This window comes from Podarcis muralis, chromosome 8 (assembly GCF_964188315.1).
Source record: "Podarcis muralis chromosome 8, rPodMur119.hap1.1, whole genome shotgun sequence".
NCBI lineage: Eukaryota > Metazoa > Chordata > Lepidosauria > Squamata > Lacertidae > Podarcis > Podarcis muralis.
Window position 1 is genome coordinate 5733732 of NC_135662.1, and position 27634 is coordinate 5761365.

Genomic DNA, 27634 nt, shown 5'->3' on the forward strand with positions numbered 1-27634 from the left:
GGGTGGTTTGTTGTTGTTGCTACTGCACAAGCGTAAAATTAACACTCATTGTACCTATTGCTGCTTCTAGCTCCACCCATCACTGTGGCCCATGAAAAGTTGCCGAGAAGGGAATGCAGACACCCCCCAATGTGTTTGTGGGTGCAGCTTCCTAGCCCTCTCAGTAAGGGAAGGAGAAAGAGTTGTCAGTTGAGGGCACCAATGAGCTGAATGTGGTTTGACAGTCACAGCTTCCTCAAGGTGCAGCTTTGCCTCTCCTGCAGTCAGTGGCATAGTGTGGGGGGTGCAGGGGGGGCCGGCCGCACCAGGCGCAACATCTGGGGGTTAGGGTTAGGGGGCGCAAATCCACGGGTTAGGGGGCACAAATTACTTGCCTTGCCCCGGATGCTGACAACCCACGCTACGCCACTGCCTGCAGTGGGGAGATCTCCCTGTTCCTACTTCTTAACCCTGTATTTCCTCCGATAGCACAGACTGGGCCCAGTCTTGGCTGAACTTCAGGAACGAGAACTGGAGGGTGCGAAAGCCAGCTCAGACATCATTACTTACACAAAATATAGACTCCAGAACATCGACTAGCCTGCGGTGAAATATTGCCATAAATTATTCAGACTAAACTACGCTTGTCAGTAATAAACAAACAAGAAGTGCGCAGAGAGATGCAATGGGGCCTGATTTTTATAAATCGTGTTTGTTTCTGTACTTACAGATATTAACATTCAAGTGACTGCGGAACGCCTCTCCCAGTCATTAGTGCCAATTTGGCCGGCTGAGTTATGATTTCATCAGGCACGTTTCGATTGGCGCAGGGGGCTCCGATTTGCGTGTCTTGTAAATATCGCTCGCGGGGTTTTAAAGACCTTGCATGACATGCCCATAACTCAGATCTACACAACGTCCCAATCTTGCCGTTCAGATTTCTTCTTTCTTCGGCGGTGGTTGAGAGGGGCATCACAATAGTTTCGCCGTGAGATGCCAGCACTTAAATTAATTGTCATGCCTTGTTTTTTCAGTCCAAACACCAAGAGGGAAAGGAAAAGGGAAAGAGAAAGCCTCCAAGCCTCTGCACAACTCTGGGACAGTGTCATTAAAATGAGACAGGGAGAGAGACCCTCAAGGGAACTAGCTTGACTAGAATTTGTAAATTTAATTATATTCCAGATTTCCTCCAAGATGCTCAGGGCCATAAAATTGGTCCTCACTCCAGTTTTATCTTCCGGGGACCTCTCTGAGATATGCAAGTCTTAGAGGCAGTGCTTTGCCCCACATTGGAAGGTACAAGAGGTGAGCTGCAGGCAGGTAAGCAGCTGGGCAGACAGCCCAAAACGCGCACATTTGGCATCATCAGCCTCATCCCAGCAAAAAAAATACAGACTGATGGTTGTTGTTGTTGTTTAGTCGTTTAGTCGTGTCCGACTCTTCGTGACCCCATGGACCAGAGCACGCCAGGCACTCCTGTCTTCCACCGCCTCCCGCAGTTTGGTCAGGCTCATGTTTGTAGCTTCGAGAACACTATCCAACCATCTCATCCTCTGTCGTCCCCTTTTCCTTGTGCCCTCCATCTTTCCCAACATCAGGGTCTTTTCCAGGGAGTCTTCTCTTCTCATGAGGTGGCCAAAGTATTGGAGCCTCAACTTCACGATCTGTCCTTCCAGTGAGCACTCAGGTCTGATTTCCTTAAGAATGGATGCGTTTGATTTTCTTGCAGTCCATGGGACTCTCAAGAGTCTCCTCCAGCACAATAATTCAAAAGCATCAATTCTTTGGCGATCAGCCTTCTTTATGGTCCAGCTCTCACTTCTGATGTTTACCTTTAATAATAATAATAATAATAATAATAATAATAATAATAATAATAATAATAATTTTTATTTGTATCCCACTCTCCCCAGCCAAAGCCAGACTCAGAGCGGCTAACATCATATAAATAAGACAATATGCACAATTCAATATACAATATGCAAATAAAATAACATTCAACATTCATTAAAACAATACAGAATAATATTAAATATCAGCATTTCCAAATTAAACAGAAATCCACTCAACAGTTACAATAAGTAATTTCTAAACTCCAATCAATAAAACAGCAAACCACAGTGCACAACATAATACAATACAAAATGAGAAGCAGAGACTGGAGGGTAGGGCAAGGCAGGTGGAAGGAGGCCTTGCCTGATGGAGTCTCTCCCCTCACAGTTCTTCCTCCAGGAACAGCTTCCTTATGAGGAGACCCAGGGCTGGAGGGTGGGGCAAGGCAGGTGGAAGGAGGCTTTGCCTGGTGGAGTCTCTCCCCTCACAGTTCTTCCTCCAGGCACAGCTTCCTTATGAGGAGACCCAGGGCTGGAGGGTGGGGCAAGGCAGGTGGAAGGAGGCCTTGCCTGGTGGAGTCTCTCCCCTCACAGTTCTTCCTCCAGGCACAGCTTCCTTATGAGGAGACCCAGGGCTGGAGGGTGGGGCAAGGCAGGTGGAAGGAGGCCTTGCCTGATGGAGTCTCTCCCCTCACAGTTCTTCCTCCAGGAACAGCTTCCTTATGAGGAGACCCAGGGCTGGAGGGTGGGGCAAGGCAGGTGGAAGGAGGCCTTGCCTGATGGAGTCTCTCCCCTCACAGTTCTTCCTCCAGGCACAGCTTCCTTATGAGGAGACCCAGGGCTGGAGGGTGGGGCAAGGCAGGTGGAAGGAGGCTTTGCCTGGTGGAGTCTCTCCCCTCACAGTTCTTCCTCCAGGCACAGCTTCCTTATGAGGAGACCCAGGGCTGGAGGGTGGGGCAAGGCAGGTGGAAGGAGGCCTTGCCTGGTGGAGTCTCTCCCCTCACAGTTCTTCCTCCAGGAACAGCTTCCTTATGAGGAGACCCAGGGCTGGAGGGTGGGGCAAGGCAGGTGGAAGGAGGCTTTGCCTGGTGGAGTCTCTCCCCTCACAGTTCTTCCTCCAAGCACAGCTTCCTTATGAGGAGACCCAGGGCTGGAGGGTGGGGCAAGGCAGGTGGAAGGAGGCCTTGCCTGGTGGAGTCTCTCCCCTCACAGTTCTTCCTCCAGGCACAGCTTCCTTATGAGGAGACCCAGGGCTTTAAGAATATAGCAAGCTGCCAAATACAGACTCAGACTATAGGTCCTTTCTTCTTCTTCCTCTTCTTCTTCTTCTTCTTCTTCTTCTTCTTCTTCTTCTTCTTCTTCTTCTTCTTCTTCATCCTCTTTTTGCTGGAGTGCACCTTGTGGGGTGAGGTCAAGCTGTTGAAAGGTTGCAGTACCTGTTGTGGCTGCAGAGACTGATACAGGAGAGACATGTTTTGTTGCAGGTGGGGCAGACTGGTTGTACTGATACAGATGCACCATGGCGGTTTTTCTCTCTACGCTCCTCTACGCTCCTGTCTTTCAAGTAGTCAGGGCCTCATCCAGCAGGTCCTTCTTACGTTCTTGTGTTTTTTTCACCTTCCCATATATCAGTTTCTGGTGGTCAGGCATCCCCAGCCCAAGTACAACGCAGTAAGAGATTTAAATCAAAGGGAGGAAAATTTCCTAAGCAATGGGTCTTCAAACATCCCAGCAATTGGCAGAATGCAGATCATTAACTAAAACCGCCCGGCTAAAACTGCGAGTGGAAAATGAGATTTTGTTCTGTGAAATGAGAAGGAAAACAGAGAAGCTCGCTCATTATGTGAAACAATGATTCTTTGAAATTTTCAAATAAAGCAGGCCTCCCCCCCCTCCCCTCACTTCATAGCACAGAGAGACTTGCACATACAATGCGTTAATAAATGTAGATTCTGAAACAAAAGAAACCCACAAGCCCTTGGAGACGGCTTGTCAAAATTATATTGGATTGATGGTGAAATACAGTAATATTGCAGAGAAATGCATGAGCTGCTAATCCACCTACAAGGAGAAAGTTCGGCTCGAGAGAAAATCATTATTACTGCCACCGGTGCCTGATGTTATCAAATCCTGGGTTCACTTCAGATCTTTGGGGTTGGGTTTGTCACAAAATGTGATCCAAAGTTTCTTCTCGACTTACTAAATGCATTAATCTGTTTATCACGTTCATACTCCACAGGCCCTCCAAGGAGCTCAATGTGGTTCTCTTTCTCCTCATTTTGTCATTGCTGCAACTCTGCAAGGCAGGTTCGACTGAGAGACAGTGATCGGCCTGAGGTCATCCAATGTACTTCAGAGCTGAGTGGAGGATTTGAACCCTGGTCTCCCAGGTCCTTGTCTGGCACCCTCACCACTATGCCATGCTGTCTCCCTATTATCGAAGCTTTCGATTCAGGATGAACCTGGTCAGGTTAGAGATGCCATTGAGTGCCTCTGGCCTAGTCATAATCCTCTCCATTCACACAGGGGAGTCTTGTACATGTTTTCATTCTTGAGGAGGAGGGCCAGCAGGGTCAAACTCAACCGTGCTGCTTCTGACTTGGTCTGGCCCCATCTAAAATGGACCATCTCAATGATTTGGGGGTACTTTCTCAGGTGATGTGAAACCCCCTCGCCTGAAAACCCATTGGCCAGAAGTTGGTGCGGTCATGCCCCCACTTGAGGAATCATCTGCACAGGATGGTCAGAAGAGTCCCCAAGCAGAACACCACAGAGGAGCAGTCTGTGTCAATGGACCTTGAGGCATAACAGCCGGGTGCCCGGCCCTTGGGGAAATGGCAGCCCATCTTGCACCTAAAGATGCAGGTAGCCTCCTCCCTCAATTTCGGGTAGTCATTGAGTTGCCACAGTGCCTCAAGGACCACCTCTCCCCATGTGAATCGATGCAGACCTGGAGATCATCATCTGAGGCCCTTCTGCATGTGTCTCTTCCTCAAGAGGTCTGGAGAATTTATTATTATTATTATTATTATTATTATTATTATTATTATTATTATTAATACCCCACCCATCTGGCTGGGTTTCCCCAGCCACTCTGGGTGGCTTCCAACTGAATTTTAAAAACAATACAGTGTCAGACATTAAAAACTTCCCTAACAGGACCACCTTCAGTTGTCTTTTAAAAGTAAAATACCGGTAGTTGTTTATTGCCTTGACATCTGCTGGGAGGGCGTTCCACAGGACAGGCACCACTACCAAGAAGGCCTGTTTCCCTGTAACCTCACTTCTTGCAATGAGGGAACTGCCAGAAGGCCCTCTGCGCTGGACCTCAGTGTCCGGGCAGAACAATGGGACTGGAGACGCTCCTTCCGGTATACAGGACCAAGGTCGTTTAGGGCTTTAAAGGTCAGCACCAACACTTTGAATTGTGTTCGGAAATTCTCTCCCAGCTCTACTCAGAGGTGCTTGGGATTGAACCCTGGGCCTTCTGCATGTGAGGCAGATGTTGTACCGCTAGGCTATGGCCCTTTCCCTTGTTAGACCCTTCCATCCCTCCTTTTGTTTCAAGAGTTGAGTTGCACCCCCAGCTTGGCAAAACAGCTGCAAGTGGCAAGGCGTAGCCAAAACCGGCTAAATCAAAGAGGTCTGACTGCTTGGCTCCTGTCCAAGGAGCTGCTTGCTTTCCCCCTACCTGCTCTCTGTGCCCAATCCGTGCAATCACCCAGAGAGAGAACACAAAAGAAGTGGAAGGTGCTGCTGTGACTCTGTACTCACCCTTGTTGAAGAGTGATGATTCTTCAACATCAACTTTGTTGGACTGGTCATGTTGTGCGGATGCCTGATGATCGTCTTCCAAAGCAACTACTCTCTTCCAAACTTCAAAATGGAAAGTGTAATGCTGGTGTTCAACAAAAGAGGTTCAAAGACTCTCTCAAGGCAAATCTTTAAAAAAAGTAGTATAAACACTGACAACTGGGAAACACTGACCTGTGAGTGCTCCAATTGGAGAATAGACTTTACCAAAGGTGTCATGGAGTTTGAAGATACCCGAACTCAGGACGCAAGGGAGAAATGTGCTAAGAGGAAGGCACACTTGGCAAACTCTCACCAAGATCAACTCCTGTCTGGAAACCTATGTCCCCACTGTGGAAGGATGTGTGGATCCAGAATTGGCCTCCATGGTCACTTAGAGACTCGCTGTTAAGTCTATGGTTTTTTATCATAGAGGAGGAGGAGGAGGAGGAGGAGGAGGAGGAGGAGGAGGAGGAGGAGGAGGAGGAGAAGAAGAAGAAGAAGAAGAAGAAGAAGAAGAAGAAGAAGAAGAAGAAGAAGAAGAAGAAGAAGAAGAATCATAGAGTTGGAATAGACCACAAGGGCCATCGAGTCCAACCCTCTGCCAAGCAGGAAACACCATCAGAGCACTCCTGACATATGGTTGTCAAGCCTCTGCTTAAAGACCTCCAAAGACGGAGACTCCACCACACTCCTTGGCAGCAAATTCCACTGTCAAACAGCTCTTACTGTCAGGGAGTTCTTCCTAATGTTTAGGTGGAATCTTCTTTCTTGTAGTTTGGATCCATTGCTCCGTGTCCGCTTCTCTGGAGCAGCAGAAAACAACCTTTCTCCCTCCTCTATGTGACATCCTTTTATATATTTGAACATGGCTATCATATCACCCCTTAACCTCCTCTTCTCCAGGCTAAACATGCCCAGCTCCCTTAGCCGTTCCTCATAAGGCATCGTTTCCAGGCCTTTGACCATTTTGGTTGCCCTCCTCTGGACACGTTCCAGTTTGTCAGTGTCCTTCTTGAACTGTGGTGCCCAGAAGAAGAAGAAGAAGAAGAAGAAGATGCCTGGCCACTGAGCTACAGCCCTTCCCTTCATTGCATCATTCAGCTCAGTGAAATGAAAAGCACATGTGTTTGTTGCTCACTCACAACAACAAACAGCGCAATCTGTAGCCATAACACTTTTTCCCTCCCCCTTTTTCAGAAGCTTTACCACTCCAAACAGCATCTGCTTAGTGCTTCATTTTTAGCTCTGGAACAAAGCATTCTTCAAAACAACAGACTGCCTGTGAATGACACCACAGGAGTTATTAAGTCTTGATGGTGAAGCATCAATATTGGCCAAGGGAAGCACAGTTGGAAGGGATGAGGTTATATTTCACCTTCTGTTTGGGATAACAGAAGAAAGTCCACCTAAGGTTATCCAAAAATGATAATAATTCATGGGTTTCACTTGGAACAACTTCAAAGGGAACCAAGCAGTTCTGATAACTCTAGCAAAAGCCCCTGTTTACCAATTGTTGCATGTGCCCCAATCTCTGGGAGGCAAGAGACGCCATGAGTGCCTGCAATCACCAAGGGTTTGGTATCCTCAGAATGAAGGTCAATGTGCAGCACTGTATCTTTAGGTTTTGTCTACATTTCCTTTCAGTGCCAAGAGATGCGAAATCATGTTGTCAATCATCAGAAACAATTTGTCAGATTGACAAATCATGTTGTCAATCATCAGAAACAAACTTATTTCAGGTTACATGATCCAAAATAAAAGTTTGCCTTTGGGAGTGTCCCTGTGATGGCCTGGGATTCGGACTCAGAGGCTGAACCTGAGGAATCCCAGCCTGCACAGGAGTCCCCACCTCCAGAACCAGCTGGGCCGGGGCTGGGGCCTGAGCCTAAAGGGTCCGCACCTGTGCTGGATCCTCAGGTGCTGTGCTGGATCCTCAACGTTGTTGCTAGCCTGCTCCTGCCTGCACACTGTCCTTCTCCTCTGCCAGAGTTCCTGACCTCACCTGACTCCCCAGCTACAGCTTTGATGGACAGCCTCCATACCGCACCATCGACCATGGACTGGACTCGGACCTTGCCACCAGAACAGTCCCTCTATTATGCAAATCACTATTGTTCATCTGTAAACGTATTGTTTATTGATTTGGAACTGGGCTGCGCTAATTTTCACTTCAAAAGTAGCACACTCATTGTAGTCTGAAAAGATATGTGTGTGTTTGTCTTGCCAAAGATTTGAACTGTTTCATTGCTTCTGCATTCCCCTTTTTGTTCTTTTTTGGGGGGGGGGACAGGGGAGAAATTTGCTTACCTCATAAAGTTAATGCAAACTTCTCAACTTGCACTTGTGAACCAGTATGTGAAGGGACGTGGGTGGCTCTGTGGGTTAAACCACAGATCCTAGGACTTGCCGATCAGAAGGTCGCAGTTCGAATCCCCGCGACGGGGTGAGCTCCCGTTGCTCGGTCCCTGCTCCTGCCAACCTAGCAGTTCGAAAGCACCTCAAAGTGCAAGTAGATAAATAGGTACCGCTCCAGTGGGAAGGAAAACGGCGTTTCCGTGCGCTTCTCTGGTTTGCCAGAAGCGGCTCAGTCATGCTGGCCACATGACTCAGAAGCTGTACGCTAGCTCCCTCGGCCAATAAAGTGAGATGAGCGCCGCAACCCCAGAGTCGTCCACGACTGGACCTAATGGTCAGGGGTCCCTTTACCTTTACGTGAACTGAAACACAGCTCTCCACTGAAAGCCAGGCTTCTCTTGATTTTGAGATGCCATTCCCCAAGCAAAGAATGTGTATAAAAATGTATACATCCGTGAAAATAGCACGCCCAACTGTCATCTCCCCAGGGGCACTGGCAGAGAGAGAGGAGTGGGGGGGGAACACACCACCCCCGGCAGCGCGATCCTGGTGGGGTGCCATTGCGGCTGTTCCCCCACCTGCGGTGGGCGCCACACCCCCGCAGGCAGCGTGCCATGCCCCAAGGACACATGCCATGCCCCTGTGGGCGGCGTGCCACGCTCCCTGGAAGCGCGTCAGCCCCGCCCCCACCTGCTCTCCTCCCCCCGGTGCCAATGCATGAAGCTCCACCACTGCCCAGGGGAAATTGCTTGCATACATGCAGTGGCATAGCGTGGGGGGTGCAGGGGGGGCCGGCCGCACCGGGCGCAACATCTGGGGGGGGCGCGCTCGCTGCCTCCCGAGTCGCCGAAGAGCCTTGGGCGCAGGCTGTAGCAGAGCCCCATGTCTCACGGAACCGACGAGCTGGCAGCGGCTCTCAGCGCTCACTGCGGTCCCCGCGCATCAGGGCCGCGGAGGGCGCGCCAGGCAGCCCCTCCTCACAGCCCCGCCGCCGCCGCCGCTGCAGCTGCTGGGCCATGTTGCATTTTCCTCGCCTCTCTGCCCTCCTCCTCCGGGTAAGCGGCGTCGTTTGGGCGGCAGTGCCAGCGGCAGCTCACCTCAGATCACCTGACACGGACCCGCCGCCGCCGCCGTGGCTACCTTACCGTAAATACCCCAGCCCAGGCAGCAGCAAGAAGAATCTGGCAGCGGCGGCAGGTTAGGGGTTAGGGGGCGCAAATTACTTGCCTTGCCCCGGGTTAGGGGGCGCAAATTACTTGCCTTGCCCCGGGTGCTGACAACCCACACTACGCTGCTGCATACATGACTGTACTGGGCAAAATTGTTTGTATATTTCATGCAAGCAACTCTTTTGTTAAATAATAAAAAAAATTGCAATAGGGTAAACTGATTTTAGGACTGGGAAAAGAAGACATTGAGGGAGATTGAAATTGACATATTCATCCTTCCCTGCCATCACTATCCTTGCCCTCATTTGCTCACACTGCTGTTTAATTTGATTGGTGTGACAACACACATGATTCAGTTTACAAACATCCATTACTTCATTTATCTTATTCTGCCATGCTATTATCAACAGGTTGGTGTTTGTTTTGTGTCTGCTGCCAGGTGTTGAGGATTTGCAGTAGCATGTATGTTATGATTCCATAGTTTGGAGTGAGTGATTGGAAGTAGGGAAGTTTTTGATGTTTGATGTTTTATCGTGCTTTTAATATTCTGTTGGGAGCCGCCCAGAGTGGCTAGGGAAACCCAGCCAGATGGGCGGGGTATAACTTCTTCTTCTTCTTCTTCTTCTTCTTCTTCTTCTTCTTCTTCTTCTTCTTCTTACCCTCCAGAGTAGAGAACTGGACCTCTAGAGGTGAGAAGTATTGGCTGGTCCAGTGCTAATACTTCTGAGACCGATGTTGTTGTTTAGTCATTTAGTCGTGTCCGACTCTTCGTAACCCCATGGACCAGAGCACGCCAGGCACTCCTGTCTCCTACTGCCTCCTGCAGTTTGGTCAAACTCATGTTTGTAGCTTTGAGAACACTGTCCCACCATCTCGTCCTCTGTCGTCCCCTTCTCCTTGTGCCCTCCATCTTTCCCAACATCAGGGTCTTTTCCAGGGAGTCTTCTCTTCTCTTCTCATGTGGTGGCCAAAGTCTTGGAGCCTCAGCTTCAGGATCTGTCCTTCCAGTGAGCACTCAGGGCTGATTTCCTTCAGAATGGATCGGTTGGATCTTCTTGCAGTCCATGGGACTCTCAAGAGTCTCCTCCAGCACCAGAATTCAAAAGCATCAATTCTTCGGCGATCAGCCTTCTTTATGGTCCAGCTCTCACTTCCATACATCACTACTGGGAAAACCATGGCTTTAACTATACGGACCTTTACAGACCGATGGATGCCAACAAAAACAAGATCAGCTCTGTGCTATAAAGATTTCTGTAAGCATAACATGAAGGTTGGCAGTATCAGTCCTGCCATGTGGGAATCCCTTGCAGATGACCTCAGTGCCTGGAGAGAGGCCATCAAGCAATGAATGAATGAATTTATTAATACGGTCACAGACCAGCTTCATCAAGCAATGTATCTATAGCAGTGACCAGAGGAGAAATGACCTCTGGGAAGAGAGCGGAGAGAAGAAACATCATGGTGCCTCTGCAGCAACACAACTAGATGCCTTCATCTGCCCCAGCTGCAACAAAGCATATCTCTCCCGTATCGGTCTCTACAGCCAACAGCACACACACACACTTGCAGATTGGCCTATTGTAAACCGCTTCTGGATCTTTTAGATAGATGATGCGTAGGAATTATTGTGTCAAGGAATGATAGCAAGGACAGGGACGACAAAGAAAGAAAATGGTTCCAAGTAAGGAAAAGGTGTGATCACTTCTGATGAAGAGTCGGGGGTGGGGGAACCATCACTAAATAAATCCAAATGCCTTCACAGCCATTGTTGCAAAATTGCCCCCAATGGGAGGCGCCTTTGAGGGAACGGGGTGGGTTGGAAATTAGATAATTTGTTTCGGCTCATCCTTACTTGCAACTGAAGCCAGGCATTCAGTCAATCTTGTCTTTGCATTCCATTACAAAGAACTGGCAGATCTGATTAAAGGAGCTATCACCAAAGCCCTTTCAGCATGTCAGCACAAAGACCATGAACCAGGTAGACTCAGAGATGGATTTCCACTCTAATTGGTGTCTCCGGGTCAATGCCAAAGAATCTCAGGTAATGGGGTAGAATATACATGACGGCTCCCCACCCTTTCTCTGTTCTGCGGAATAAGAACCTAATTCATCAAGGCTGTCAACTTGGTACCTTTTGACAATGCTAAACTAACTTGGGAGAGATGGGGAGCAGGGTTTATGTTATGTCCTCCAGGGAGATTTTGCTTGTTGTCCAGTGAAGGTGAACTTGGAGGAGCTGGTTAGGTGAGAATACTGGTTGCACCTAGAGACGGGGGAGAAGTTCAGTTCGGTTCAGTGCAATCATAATAATTTTATTATTTGTACCCCGCCCATCTGAATGGGCTGCTCTAGCCACTCTGTAACACAAACCTGCCTTGTTTATTATTTAATTATTCCTATTATTATTATTACTACTAATGCTGCTGCCTATAATAATGCTGATTTGTACTTACTTAGACATCTGAAGGCAGCCCTGTTTAGGGAAGCTTTTAATGTTTGACGGATTACTGCATTTTAATATTTTGTTGGAAGCCACTCAGAGTGGCTGTGGAAACCCAGCCAGATGGGCGGGGTATAAATAATACATTATTATTATTATTATTATTATTATTATTATTATTATTATTATTATTATCATTATTATCATCATTATTATTATCATTATTATTACCAAAATAATAAGTGAATAATAAGCTGTGCTTCAAAATTTGCATCTCTCCTGATTACATATGAGTGAAAATAGCAAACTTAAATGCACCATATTTCTTTCAAAAATGTGTATATTTTGCAAAATTTCAAACACATATTATGAGAAATGTGAACTAAAATGCTTAAGAATTTTCATGAGGACTTCTTCTTAAAAAACTATTCACAAACTAATGTGGATATGTGTCAAATTGAAGACTGGAAAAATGAAGGACTTGAGAGAAACAAAAAGTGACAGATTAGTTCACCAGTAGTTGTTTCTGACTTCATTAACTCCCTGTCAGAAGGCTTTCAGTACAGTATTAGTGATGGGAAAATTGGAAAGTATTGATATTATCACCTGCTTTAATTTGCTAGGGTACCTCCCTAACATATTTTACAGCTTTACCAGCTGCACTGGCTCCTGGTGGAGTACAGGGTCAGGTTTAAGGTGCTGGTTTTGACCTTTAAAGCCCTATGCGGCCTAGGACCCATGTACCTACAGGACCGCCTCTCCTGGTATGCCCCACAGAGGACCGTAAAGTCCACAAATAACAACACTTTGGAGGTCCCGAGCCTCAAGGAGGTTAGATTGGTCTCAACTAGGGCCAGGGCCTTTTCAGCACTGGCCCCGACTGGGTGGAATGCTCTGTCACAAGAGACCAGGGCCCTGCGGGACTTGACATCCTTCCGCAGGGCCTGCAAGACAGAGCTGTTCCGCCTGGCCTTCGGCTTAGACTCACTGTGACCCCTTATATGGGATATGGCATATCAATTTTCCCTTGACTTTTTTGCTGGCCCATGTAGGACCAGCATGGATAGCTGCCTCGGGTGAATATCTGATGTTTCCTCCCTTTATGATCTTGATTTATAGGCTACACTAAAATGAGGCTCCATTTCAAGCTGTATTTCAAGCTGTATTTTAATTAACTGTTTTTGGTTTTTTTCTATTACATTTTATTGTAATTTATATTTGGTGTTAGCCGCCCTGAGCCTGGCCCTGGCCAAGGAGGGTGGGGTATAAATAAAAAATGATGGTGATGATGATGATCAATAGGAGTATAGCATCTAGATCAAGGGAAGTAATAGTACCACTGTATTCTGCTCTGGTCAGACCTCACCTGGAGTACTGTGTCCAGTTCTGGGCACCACAGTTCAAGAAGGACACTGACAAACTGGAACGTGTCCAGAGGAGGGCAACCAAAATGGTCAAAGGCCTGGAAACGATGCCTTATGAGGAACGGCTAAGGGAGCTGGGCATGTTTAGCCTGGAGAAGAGGAGGTTAAGGGGTGATATGATAGCCATGTTCAAATATATAAAAGGATGTCATATAGAGGAGGGAGAAAGGTTGTTTTCTGCTGCTCCAGAGAAGCGGACACGGAGCAATGGATCCAAACTACAAGAAAGAAGATTCCACCTAAACATTAGGAAGAACTTCCTGACAGTAAGAGCTGTTCGACAGTGGAATTTGCTGCCAAGGAGTGTGGTGGAGTCTCCTTCTTTGGAGGTCTTTAAGCAGAGGCTTGACAACCATATGTCAGGAGTGCTCTGATGGTGTTTCCTGCTTGGCAGGGGGTTGGACTCGATGGCCCTTGTGGTCTATTCCAACTCTATGATTCTATGATTCTATGATTCTATGATTCTATGATTCTATGATTCTATGATTCTATGATTCTATGATTCTATGATTCTATGATCTACCTCTCTGTAACAACCCCCATTTAATGCCTTCTTCCACCCCATCCTTGCCTCTCTTTAACTGTGCAACAATGCAGGCTACAAACATGGCAACGGCACTGATTAGGCTACTGCCAAATTTCAGTGTTGGCCACAAGTGCAGATCCGTGTTGACAAATAGGATCCTCCTTGCAGAGGGTCCTGGTTGTGCGTGGGCCCCAGGTATAACCCCACAGGGTTAAATTGTTAGGGGCGTAGCTAGCCCTGGCCCCCTCAGCCCAGGGATCACGCCAGGCTGTTTGGGCCAATTGTGTGAGGTGGCGTGATCCCATGGCAATTGGGGGCACTTGATTCACACTGCCAGACAACCTCCGTCCCTCCCTCTTACGTTAGATTGTGTTGTATTGGCCTTGCTTTTGATTGGGCCACCTGTTTTGGAACAGGGGCTGGGTAGGATTTTTTTTCCATTTGGCAGATTAGCTTTGGCCACTTGGTTTTCACCTACCCCCTCAGCAATCGTCACAACTTTCTACGGTTTGGCGGTTAGGCGCTGGCTTATTGAAGTGTGTGGAAGGGGAGGTGCGGCCATCACCTGCCCCTCCAGGAATAGGGTCTTCCGGTAAAGGAATCTGGGGGTCCTGGTTCTCATCCGAAGTCTGCTTGAGGGGCTAGGGCCATGCCAGGACCACAGGAACCCCGGGGTGAGCTTCTGTCGGTCTTCATCGATGTTGCTCCCTCGTTTGGTGTTTACCCTTTCAGACTACCAGCCAGAGAGGCGGAGTCAGTTATAGTCTGATGCCAATGCCTGAGCTAACACCGCTCATCCTTTTGTAATTAATAAAGATATGGCCAAAATTTGCCCAATAACTTAAACGAAAATATGTGTCTGTGTGAAGTTATTTGGGGGGGGGGGTCTTGGGGCCTCGAAGCGCAAGTCAAGAGTCATCTCTTTGAAATGACAAATAAGACCAGATAGACAACATGGGTGGCAGAGAGTGGGATAAGTAACTAAACAAAACCTCAAGGCATAGTAGCCAGATGTGTTCCAGTGAGAGATGCAAATTCCGCTTCACAATTATCCATTAGACTTCACTAGCATTGAATTTCTCAGAGACCCCCATTCTTCTGTCCACATCGACGGTGGCAAGCTGGATTTACACAGGCAGCAGGAAGTCGTGTTAGAGTTCAAGAGATGGTGAATAGGTGGTAACCCTTCAGATTGCAGATGGGCGAATCCCCTTTTCGACGTTATCTCGTGTGTGTATTTTTAAGAAGTCACTGAAATTTGACACAGAAAAGAGAGTCTAGCTCAGGGGTAGTCAACCTTTTTATACCTACCTCCCACTAGTGCATCTTTCTTGATGGTAAAATTTCCTTACCGCCCACCAGTGCTCGATGGAAGGAGGATTCACCTTGTGCCATAGAACCCTTTACCGCCCACCTAGAATCCTGAAACACCCACTAGTGGGCAGTAGGGGTGAGGTTGGCAACCCCTGGTCTAGCCTAACTCTCTCCCAGGCAAAATCAATGACTTCCAAGGAAGAAGCATAACCCTTCACCTTCCCCAAGAACTTTCAATACAATTTATGGGATGCCTTTTGGCTTTTGGTGAAATTTCCGGAAGCCGTTACCCCAGAGATATAACTGTTCCTGAAGAATAATCATGCAGTCTGAAACATGGGCAGGGGTGAGTGCCCCCGTTCCTAAAGAGAATTCTTGGTTTTTACTTATAATTCTGCCGTGAAAGTTCTTCACGAGCAGAGCAAGAAAACTCAAGGGTGATGACCCTAGCTGACCCTGAACGAGTTGCCAAGCACACATTGTGGGCTCTCAGGTATTCGTCTTTGTATGCAAGGCGGAGAGGTTGAATAGTCGAGTCTGCACCCTAGGGATGAAAGGAAACAAGGATGCATTGGCCCACATCTTCCAGATGAAGAGACATTGCAAACCTCTGTGTATTTTTAGCTCTGTTCTTCCCCACTGTGCATGAGGCCCAAGCAGCATGGATCCATCATCTCCTTTTAACTAATATGCCTCTCCTTTGTGTTCAACCTCCTATCACTGATTAATTTCAATTAATTTCACTGGAGATGTGGAAACATTTAGCAGACACAACCAGCGCCTCCTTGTTAAATGCTGCGGAGGCTAATTGGGATGCTGTTGTGCTGCGGTGTTGTCTGGAAGCTGTCATCTTTGTTCACACTCAGATAAACAAGTTTGTGGATTGGATCTCACTGGGACTCTCGCAAAGGGGCAGAGCTATGGATGGCACATACAAAACAGTTCCTGTCATTGCGGATTTGTTCCCCAGTTTTTCACGAAGGGTGGTTGTGCAGATTGTTTTGCAAATGGTCCCTTAACATGAATTCCATCAATTCACCTGAAAATGGCACCGGGGTTGGGGAAGGGGAAGGAAGGGAGAACTATTCCTTGCTGCCCAACTTCAGTTCCGATTTAGGGCCATTTGTTAGGGGTGTGACTTGTCATTCGCAAAAGCCATCTTCAAATAGCTGAAGGGTGGCAACATGGAAAATGGAATGAGCTTGTTTTCTGCCGTTCCAGAGGGTAAGGCCCAAACCAGGGGATTCTAATTATAGTGGTACCTTGGGTTAAGTACTTAATTCATTCCGGAGGTCCGTACTTAACCTGAAACTGTTCTTAACCTGAAGCACCACTTTAGCTAATGGGGCCTCCCGCTGCCGCTGGAGCACGATTTCTGTTCTTATCCTGAAGCAAAGTTCTTAACCTGAAGCACTATTTCTGGGTTAGCGGAGTCCGTAACCTGAAGCGTATGTAACCCGAGATACCACTGTACAAGAAAGGAGATTCTGACAAATCATTAAGAAGAATTTCCTGGTGGCAAGAGCTGTTTTCACAGTGCAACAGACTGCCATGGAAGGAATGGACTCTCCTTCACTTGAGGTTTTTAAATGGAGGATGTCTGGCCATCTGCCAGGGATTCTTTAGCTATGATTCCTGCATTGCAGTGGGTTGGACTGGATGACCTTCATGATCCCTTCCAACTCCACAAGTCTCTTCTTCTCCTTTGGTGATCACTCATAGCTGAGTAAGATTGTGTTCCATAAACACGGTTTTAACAGTGAGTCCATAAGTGACTATGGAGGCCAATTCTGGATCCACACGTCCACACAGTGGGGACATAGGTTTCCGGGTGAGAGTTGATCCTGGTGAGGGTTTGCCAAGCGTGCCTTCCTCTTAGCACGTTTCTCCCTTGCGTCCTGAGTTCGAGTGTCTTCAAAGTCCATGGCACCTTTGGTAAAGGCTGTTCTCCAACTGGAGCGCTTGCAGGCCAGTGTTTCCCAGTTGTCAGTGTTTATGCAGTGGTACCTCAGGTTACAGGCACTTCAGGTTACAGACGCTTCAGGTTACAGACTCTGCTAACCCAGAAATAGTACCTCGGGTTAAGAACTTTGCTTCAGGATGAGAACAGAAATCATGCAGCGGCAGCGGGAGACCCCATTAGCTAAAGTGGTACCTCAGGTTAAGAACAGTTTCAGGTTAAGAACGGACCTCCAGAACAAATTAAGTTCTTAACCCGAGGTACCACTGTACTACATTTTTTAAAAGATTTTCCTTGAGAGAGTCTATAAACCTCTTTTGTTGACCACCAGCATTACGCTTTCCATTTTTAAGTTCAGAATAGAGTAGTTGCTTTGGAAGACGATCATCAGGCATCCACACAACATGACCAGTCCAACGAAGTTGATGTTGAAGAATCATTGCTTCAACTCTGGTGATATTTGCTTCTTCCAGTGCAGTGGCATTAGTTCGCCTGTCTGCCTATGATTCTATTATTTCATCCAGGCAAAGGGACAGAAGGAAGGTTTAGTGCAGGGCCTGGGAAGACTCCTGGGGGCCAGATTGAGTAGCTTGGAGGGCCATATTTGCCTGAGGTTCATCCTCCTTGTGGTAGGACATGTAGATTTGGTGGTGGAGGGGTGAGGGTTGTGGCAATGGCTTCCCTACCTGTTGATGCTCAGCAGTTAGATAAACATAATATTAAGACGACTGGTTGTATCCACCAGACCTGCATCACTTATTAACTTCTAAATGACACAACACACCAGTGGTGCTTTATAACTATCAAGAGACAGCAGCAGCATGCATTCCCCATGTCGCCCATATTCATTTCAATAGGGCCCATGGATTGCATCCTGCTCTGTAGCTGCAACAATTTATCTTAGCCATTATCTTTTTTATGGATGCTTGTGCTTTTGTATCTGCTAGATCCAATCCTACACTTAGGATTTATGCAGCCTCAGGATGTTGGACGGCTCGCATTCTAGCGGATTTATTATCCGAGGATCTCACACAACGTACCTTTTCCAAAAGCAAAGGAAAATTAAACTTTAAAAATATGGCTACATTTCCATGAGCGTTCCTCTGAGCAAATAAAACAGCATACTTCTTCCCAAATAAATTGGTTTGCTGCAGGCCAGAGGTTCTCAGAGTTTGTCAGTGAGTCCATCCAGATTTTACAAGGTACTGAAATGCAGGGGAACCCTCTGGGGTTCTCAAAGATGTGGGGAACCTTTGCAGAGCAAAGGGCTCCCCGTGTCAGATAGCCACCCTTCACAAGTTTCAGGGCTGTGGAAATGGCAGTGTGGGGGTCAAGGTTATTATCAATACACCCAGGAGGCTATGTAAGGAAGGAGGAGACCTTTCAAGTATTTGGAGTCATTTGGGCTTTACACACTAGTGCAAGCCGCTTGAATTGGGCCAGGAAATGAAATGGCAATCGCTGCTGCTTTTTCTTTTTTAGAACAGGGGTTATACAAGTTCTTAAGGCCACCCTGGCCTTTAATCTGGCTGCTGTTTTTCTGGACCAGTTGAGTTTTCCGAGTCATCTCCAAGATGAGTCCCACATAAAGTGTATTGTGACAATCCAAATGGACAGTTACAAGAGGACTTTAGAATGAAACTTTGGCCAAAAGATCAAGAAGAATGGGGGGCCACTAGGGGCGCATTGGAAGATGGCCGACAATACCATCTCTCCGACCCACACGGGGTAATTAAGAGGCTGTTATGGGAGTAGGCAGCCTCCCTTGTTGCCCCAAGGAAATGGGGAACACTGCCCTTGCCTGCTGTGCCCATAAATCACCCCCTAATTCGAAAGAAGGGGTGAGGGCCCTAGGCAGAATGCTCCCGTGTGGACCTCGGCTCTCCTGGACGCTGTTTCTGATCGCGCACTAGCTGCAGCAATTTGGAATAATTAATTTAAAAAGAAGCAAATGCACATATTTCAAGTGAAGAAGGGGAGTGAAGTCTGCTAATTTAAGTGACCTCTGCGAAAGAAGACGACGGGTTGGAGAAACAGGAATATTTTACGATGAAGATACACCAAAGGCTGGGTATGTTGACAACGGGACTGAATGGGGGGGGGACCTTTTTTATTTTCCTTCTATGTGATGTACAAGAACCCCTCCTCATTAGAATCGTCGGTTGAACTGACCCAAGCAGGATGATTAAGGTTTGTGTGGAGATAAACTTTAACCAGAAGTATGCTTTATGGAGATTGAGAAGCAATAAGAACTTTTGGAATGGCGTAGCCATTAATTCGGAGTCGCCATCTTGCCAAAGGATTTATAGCCGGGAGGACAGAACGGACTTGTTTTCAGACTGCATTCCTGGTGAATCTCCTCAAAGCTTTTGAGAACAGAGGCAGATTGGTGAAGATTAATGACACTAAGACTGTTTTGATGTATGGAAGTGATGTTATATGGAAAACGTCTGGATATGGCTACTGGATAAAAAAATAATATCCATGCAGGATTACAAACTGTTCTAACCAGCTTGTGGATACTATCAGAGGTCACAAAGAGAAAGGAAAAATATATGAAAATAACAACAATGGACAGTTACAAGAGGACTTTAGAATGAAACTTTGGCCAAAAGATCAAGAAGAATGAGGAGAACCACACTCCTCACCCCTCTCTTCTGACAGATGCCTTCAACTACGTTGACCAAGATAGTTTCAGTGCCATCATTGGGCATGAAGCCAGACTGAAATGGATCCAGGTATTCAATCTCCACCAAGCATGGCTGAAGCTAGACTACCACCACTCTCTAGAGCACCTTGCCTCAAAGGGGGATATTGGTCACTGGGCAATGTTTATTTAACACGTCTGGGTCCTGGGAACCTGAGATGGAATTAATGTTAGAACCATTATGAGTGAGGATGAGTGTCACGTACACAAGAACATGACCTTATCAGAAGACTGGTGAGAACCAGTTAAAGAGGAACCTAACAGACAACTGTTGTGTGAAATACAACTCCAGATAAGGTGTGAGGCGGGTTCCCGCATGTACAGGGAAAGTGGGTTGAGCAAGTTGATTTTCATGCACTGTGGTTGTAAGAGAGATGGTGAAGTGTTGGGGTGGCTGAGCGAACAGCTAGTATTATGCATATTTGCTAATATAATCCTATATTTCCTATAGGAACTCCTCTTGCAGACTCATTGGACTCTGTCCTGTAATACATAACAGTGGTACCTTGGGTTACATACGCTTCAGGTTACAGACGCTTCAGGTTACAGACTCTACTAACCCAGAAATAGTACCTCGGGTTAAGAACTTTGCTTCAGGATGAGAACAGAAATCGTGCTCCGGCGGTGCAGCGGCAGCAGGAGGCCCCATTAGCTAAAGTGGTGCTTCAAGTTAAGAACAGTTTCAGGTTAAGAACGGACCTCCGGAACGAATTAAGTACTTAACCCGAGGTACCACTGTACTGAATAAAGTCTGACCAATTGGAAATTTGGTATAAGCCTCATACTTGAACCCTCAAAGGGAATCCCCACGCCCAACTGTTCTTAAGGATTTGCACAGGATTTGTAGATTTAATTCTGGGACTGGCTCAATGTATTTTTCTGCCAGAGGCACCTGAAAAATATGTCCCCCTCCCCAATGCAGAGGTGAGGGGCAGCTGGCAGCTGGCTACACTTGCCCCGGGCCTCAGAGGCCTTAACTGGCTGGGGAGCCCCACTAGGAACACCCTGCTTTTTTGTTTGAGTTTATAACTTTATTCTAACTGGACTCCCATCCTAGGCCTCAGTCAAACTCTGAAAGGCCTGCCCTTCTCCATTCCATAGGGGCAGAAGTAGCTGCTTTGGAATGAGTCTGACTAGGAGCAGTTCCCCAGGAATTCAGAGAGGAATCATTCCCCAGGGATTGAACATGGGACCTTCTGTCTGCAACACAGATGCTATACCACTAAGCCAGGCATCCCAAAACCTGGCCCTCTAGATGTTTTGGGACTACAACTCCCATCACCCCTAGCTAACAGGACCAGTGGTCAGGGATGATGGGAACTGTAGTCCCAAAACATCTGGAGGGCCGAGTTTGGGGATGCCTGCACTAAGCTATAACCCTTCCCAACTACGGAAGCTGAGTGTACTGAAAGCTGAATCTTACTTCAGCACTAGTAAGAGGACAGCACCCTCCAACAGTGCATGAGGACAGCAGGCTATGTAGAACAGAGCTCTGTCCCTTGCCACCTCCAAACATATTAGTAGGGCCAGTTCTACTAAATCCAAGCAGGATAAACAATTACCAAATGTCTTTCTTGGAAAGATGTAACTCTTTGTTTTCTTCTTTTAATTTCCTCCCTTAAGATTCTAGGGATCATGGGACAGTACCTTATATCGAGAGAGACCATTGGACCAATCACTCAGTATCGTCACGTGGGTCTAAACCACTGAGCCTCTTGGGCTTGCTGATCAGAAGGTCGGTGGTTCGAATCCCCACAATGGGGTGAGCTCCTGTTGCTCTGCCCCAGCTCCTGCCAACCTAGCAATCCGAAAGCATGCCAGTGCAAGTAGATAAAGAGATACCAATGCGGTGGGAAGGTAAACAGTGTTTCCGTGAGCTCTGGTTTCTGTCACAGTGTTCTCTTGCGCCAGAAGTGGTTTAGTCGTGCTGGCCACATGACCCGGAAAGCTGTCTGTGGACAAATGCCGGCTCCCTTGGCCTGAAAGCGAGATGAGCGCTGCAACCCCATAGTTGCCTTTGACTGGTTCCTTTACCTTTACCTTTTTTTACTTATTGTCTGCAGTAGTTTTTCCCAAACTTGGGTCTCCAGCTGTTTTGGCACTACAATTCCCACCATCCCTGACCACTGGTCCCGCTAGCTAGATATGATGGGAGTTGTGGTCCAAAAACAGCTGAAGACCCAAATTTGGGAAAGACTCATGTAGACACTGACTGGCAGAGGCTCTCCAGCTTTTCAAGCAGAGAGTGTCTTCCAAAGCTGTGTAGAGACCTTCTGCCTGAAAAACAGATACTCTCCCATGGAGCCACAGCCCCCTTTCCCCCCAGTCAGTGATGCCTTGGACATCTGCCCTCTCCACAGTCAATATTTCATCCGCAATTCTTCCCCCACTTCCTATTTTGCATGTGTTTATTGACCTTGAGCGTATTTCACATTAATTCATCAAGCAGCTGCATCCTTTTCGTTACCTTGGCATTTCACTCCGCCGCTAATGGCATAAAGGCATGGTAAGTATTTTTAAAGATCCCACTCCGCCCCTTTCATACATTCCCAGGGCAATAATTTTATTACACCGCTCCCTCTTTTCATCTGCGTTATCTGTTTCCCATGGACAGAGGCCCTTCATCACGCCTGATAATTCTATTTGGTGAAAGATGCTTTTGTGAAGAAGGGTGTGTGTGTGTGTGAGAGAGAAAAAACTCTGATGCCTAATTTATGAGATAAGCCTGGCTGACAAGAGAATGACCTTCTTCCTCTATCTGGTTATTAAATTGTTTGTGATCTAATAAAATGCTGGTAATACACTCCTTTTCAGCGGGGTTTTAATTTCCTACCTGACATTTAGATTAAAAAGAGTATGGATTGGGAGAAGAGATTTGTCACAGTCAAAGAAGAAAAGATGGGTCCCGCTACCCTCAGAGCACCTAAGTCTGAGAGACGTTTGTTTGACTTTGAGGAGGGGATTTGCTCCCGGGCAAATTATTTCATAATGTATGTTATTGATATGTATAAATAGAGATGTAAGAAAATCCCTGGGAAATGTCATATTGAAAAACCTTTTAGCGGCTTTTAAAGATTCCTCAGGCATTTAGCCAGAGGTGTGTAAAGTACCAGGAGTCTTCGAACTGAGATACCGGTGGTAAGATCCAGGGGGCATGTTTTTCTTCACCAACAGAGAACCAATTCCTAGGCGGAGAGCTGTGTTAGACCCTTAAAGCTGTGTTAGACACAGGGACACAGGAAACTGCCTTACAGGAAGCCAGACCATTTGTCCATTGTCTACTCATGGGGTGGCGAGCTGTTTGGGACCCGTGGGTCAGATCTTTATCTACATGCCACCCCACCCAACTTTGACACTTCCTTTCATCTGTCCTGAGTCTTCCAACATTCAACTTCCTTAGGTGGTCCTGAGTTCTAGTGTTTTCTCCATTCACTTTTTCAACACATAATTTTATAGACTACTATCATATCACTGCTTCCTGGCCTTTTCGCCAACACTGCAACCTTCTCCGTATGGTTGTCACTCCATCCCCTTGATTATCTTGGCTGTACGTTTCTGAACCTGTTCCAGCTCTGCAATATCCTTTTTCATCTTTCCGTATGTGAATCCATGGACAGAACTGAAATGGCTGATAATCTTTTGTGGCTTAACCCTTACAGAAATATAGTAGGGATGTGGGTGGCGCTGTGGTCTAAACCACCGAGCCTCTTGGGCTTGTCGATCGGAAGGTCGGCAGTTCAGATCCCTGCAACAGAGTGAGCTCCCATTGCTCTGTCCCAGTTCCTGCCAACCTAGCAGTTCGAAAGCATGCCGGTGCAAGTAGATAAATAGGCACCGCTGTGGCAGGAAGGTAAACAGTGTTTCCGTGCGCTCTGGTTTCCGTCACGGTGTTCTGTTGCACCAGAAGTGGTTTAGTCCTGCTGGCCACATGACCTGGAAAGCTGTCTGTGGGCAAACACCAGCTCCCTTGGCCTGAAAGCGACATGAGCACCGCAGCCCCCATAGTCACCTTTGACCGGACTTAAAGGTCCAGGGGTCCTTTACCTTCTACCTTTTTACCTACAGAAATATATGATGGCCAGTCTCCTCCTTCAAAGGAGACCCCCTAGGGCAAAACTGAAGAACTGGGAGATAGCTCAGTCTGAAATCCTAGAAAGCTTCTGCCCATCAGTGTGGACAATATTGAGCTTGACGGAACAAAGGTCTGACTCAGGATAAATCAGCTTCCTATGAATGAACCCTATTGACCTCTTATATCTCCTGACCCTTCCTGAGATGGTATCTACAGTACCTCCCTCTGGCCATCTGTGCATGCACCATTGGGGGTAAAGGTAAAGGTACCCCTGCCCATACGGGCCAGTCGTGTCCGACTCTAGGGTTGTGCGCCCATCTCACTTAAGAGGCCGGGGGCCAGTGCTGTCCGGAGACACTTCCGGGTCACGTGGCTAGCGTGACGAAGCTGCTCTGGCGAGCCAGCACCAGCGCAGCACTCGGAAACGCCATTTACCTTCCCGCTATATAGCGGTACCTATTTATCTACTTGCACTTAAGGGTGCTTTCGAACTGCTAGGTGGGCAGGAGTTGGGACGGGAAAGATGGGAGCTCACTCCGCCGCGGGGATTTCAACCGCTGACCATGCAATCGGCAAGTCCTAGGCACTGAGGTTTTAACCGCAGCGCCACCCGCGTCCCTACCATTGGGGGTACTGGTAGACAAACACTGGAACATGTGGGTGCTATGTTGGTGATCTCTGAGAATGTAGCTTAGAATGTTACCTGTTGTAGCTTTGGATGCTACAGGTCCTGGACTGTAATGGTCACCCCATATTTCAGGCAGTCTCCATGATCTCCATGATCACTGTGGGCAGACATCTGAATCTCTGCAGCAGCTTTAGCTTGGCGGTGGGCTTCCGTCTCTACACCAGAGTCCCCATCCTCACAAAAGATTGCTGGACAAAGCAGGGGTGCAAGCACATAGTTGCAAGAGTTGCAAGACTGAAGCTGCGCAATTCATGAGCAGCAATACACCATCAGTGGCAGGAAGGAATCCTAGAGATGTTGCAAGGGATTATTTGTGCTGTATATATTTATGGACGCTTCTCCATGAGTAGGTGTGCAGGAAAGCCTCCACACACACACACACACACACACCCCAACTCCCCACAGGTACGTGTGCAACTGTCACTTACATGGCAGAAGCCAAAGATAGATGAGTGAGAAGCAAAAACCTGCAGCCAGGAAGATAAGAGCTGATGAAAGAAGCAGCCCAGATGAATTCCTGGAAGGCTGTTTTATGCTTTTAATTTTGTCTCTTGGCAGTGCTGTTAATCTCAGAGAAAGAGGAGGAAAGGCAGTGCAATACCAACGCAGAATGGACTGCCCCGCAGCCTTGCAGGTGCTGATATGTTTTGGCTGTGCTTCCCATTTTTCTGTTTTTGTTTGGTTGGTTTTTTTCCTGAAAGGCTGATGCAAGCAGCGTTTGTAGTAACTTCAAAGAGATGTGAGACTTCTCCAGGAGACTCAGCACTCCCCTGATTTCTGTTTCCTCTTTCCTCTTTGCTGCAGGCTCTAACGCCTTGGGCAAGGATCTGGTTGGGTCTCAACAGGGAAGTGAGGCTGAGCTTAACATTTGTTTGGGTGAGCTCCACGAAATGATGTAAACTGGTAGGATAAGCCACAAGCGTTGGCAGAGATAAGCACAACATGAGTTGGGGGATTTCACTTGCCACTGGAATTTTAAATTTAACCACCATTCTGCACATGCATTTAGGGTCCAAGAGATGTCTGGGTGTCCACAGCAGCAAGAATACTTATTGCAAAGTATTGGAAGACACAAGATCTACCCACCCTGGAAGAATGGCAGATGAAGGTGATGGATTATATGGAACTGGCGGAAATGACTGGCAGAATCCGAGACCAGGGAGAAGAGTCGGTGGAAGAAGATTGGAAGAAATTTAAAGACTATTTACAGAAACACTGCAAAATTAATGAATGTTAGCATGATGTCGGAATGAAGTTAAGTGGTTTCTAGCAGCAATGTTATAAAGGAATATGTAAAAATGGATTGTTAACAGGTGATAATCTAAAGCTACAATATATTAAGATAAAGGATTAAAATAAAAACAAAGAGGGAAAGGATTTGCTGAATTAACTAATTGAACTGGAATACAAAAAAGGGAGGTGTGAGGAGGTCAGGGAAACAAGTAAACGAAAGATAAGATATGGAAAGATTGATTTGTTTTTAATTGTTTGTATTTTTCTGTATTTTGTATTTTCTTTTTTCTTTTTTCTTTCTTTTTCTTATTTTTGTAACATTTTGAAACTTTAATAAATATCTTTAAAAAAAGAGAGAGATGTCTGGGTGTCCATGCAAATATGCTTGTCCATCCATTTCATTTCATTCATTTTTTGCATTGATTTCCCACCCTTTTCTCCAAGGAGCTCAAAGTGATGGTTCCCCCCCTTCAAATGCTGGCAATTTTCGTGAAAGCTTATTAAAAATGTAGCCTGATATGGAAATGTAGCAAACTGAAGATTGGCAAAATGTGATACTAAAATGGACAGATTTCTCCAACTTCTGCCTAGACTACGCTATAGGAGAGCTTGAAGGAAGGGAAGTGTTGGCATGTAGCTGTCAAGTCACATGGAAGAGATAATAATGTTTTGAACTGAGTTGTGGACTGTCTTCAAAACAAAAGAAGGTGGCTGATCCTGAGATGGAAACAATAAAAACAAATCAGGACATCAAAATGAGGTTTCAAACCAACGTTCATGGCAGTTGGTGCTGTGTAAAGATGTTGTCCTGGAGCTGCTGAGGAGGCCAGGAATGAAGAAGAGATTACATCAGGCGTTCAGCTGCAGGCTGAGTCTCCATCATGCCACGGAATGTTCATAAACATTCCAAGTGCTAAAAGTGTTAAGTTGCCAGCACAGAGGAATTGGGGGAAAGGAGAGTGGGCAATGATCTGATTAGTGGGAAGGTTTGGAGAGAAGAAAGCAATTTTATCATATTTTAGTTGGATAAATGGAGAGCATGAGTAATGTGTATGATCTGAGGAAAGTTTGAAGGCCAACTAAGATATCTGGTGGGAGACCAGCTTTGTGGACCTGGTGCACTAGCAAAGAGCTTTTTATCTTTCCTGGAAGGCTGACCCAAGCAACATTTATAGTCAGTGGCAGAGCTTCATGCTCTGGCACAGGGGGGTATACAGCAGGTGGAGGTGTGGCTGGTGCGCGTCCCGGGGGCGTGGCGCTCATCCTGGGGGTGTGGCGTGCCATCCTGGGGGCGTGGCATGCCACCTGTGGAGGTGTGGCTCCCAGCGCGGGCAGGGAGGCAGCTGCGATGGCACCCCACCAGAATCGCGCTGCCAGGGATGGTACACTCCCCCTGCCCCCCTCTTGTTCCCCCAGTGTTTATAGTAACTTCAAAGAGATGCGATACTTCTCCAGGAGACTCAGCACTCCCCTGATTTCTGTTTCCTCTTTTCTCTTTGCTGTAGGCTCTAATGCCTTGGGCAAGGATCTGGTTGGGTCTCAAACAGGAAGCAAGACTGAGCTTAACATTTGTTTGGATGAGTTCCACATACACATGTCATTCCGTGCTCCATGTACACATGTACTCCATGTAATTAAGTGAAGAGACAGCAGCAATCAGAACATATGTGTATGAACAGGTCAGACGTGTGATCTGCCACCAATTGGGGGGAATATAAATTGTGTGTGTAATGCAGCAAGTCACCAGCCATCCAGCTGCTTGATACCTTGAAGGGACCTTCTGTCAAGCCATACAAATGCCGCTGTGGAACATCTGGCACTCATGCTGGCACAAAAGAGCCTGGTTTCATTTCAAAGCAAGTTATTGTTCTTGCAAAGGGATTAGTTAAGAGATGTGTGACATGGATGAGTCTATAGAGCTGCTGGGTTGTAGAAGCCCAAGTAAAGAGGAAGGAGAAAGCTCCAGAGGTGACACATTCTCCCCTGAAGTTTGTTGTGAATAGAATCATGGAATCATAGAATTCTAGAGTTGGAAGGACTCAGAGAGTCATCTAGCCCCAACCCATGTAACTTGAAGCCGTTGGTTCAGGTTCTACAAACAAGCTTGCCCCATCGCCCATGTGACAGTCCTTTAGAT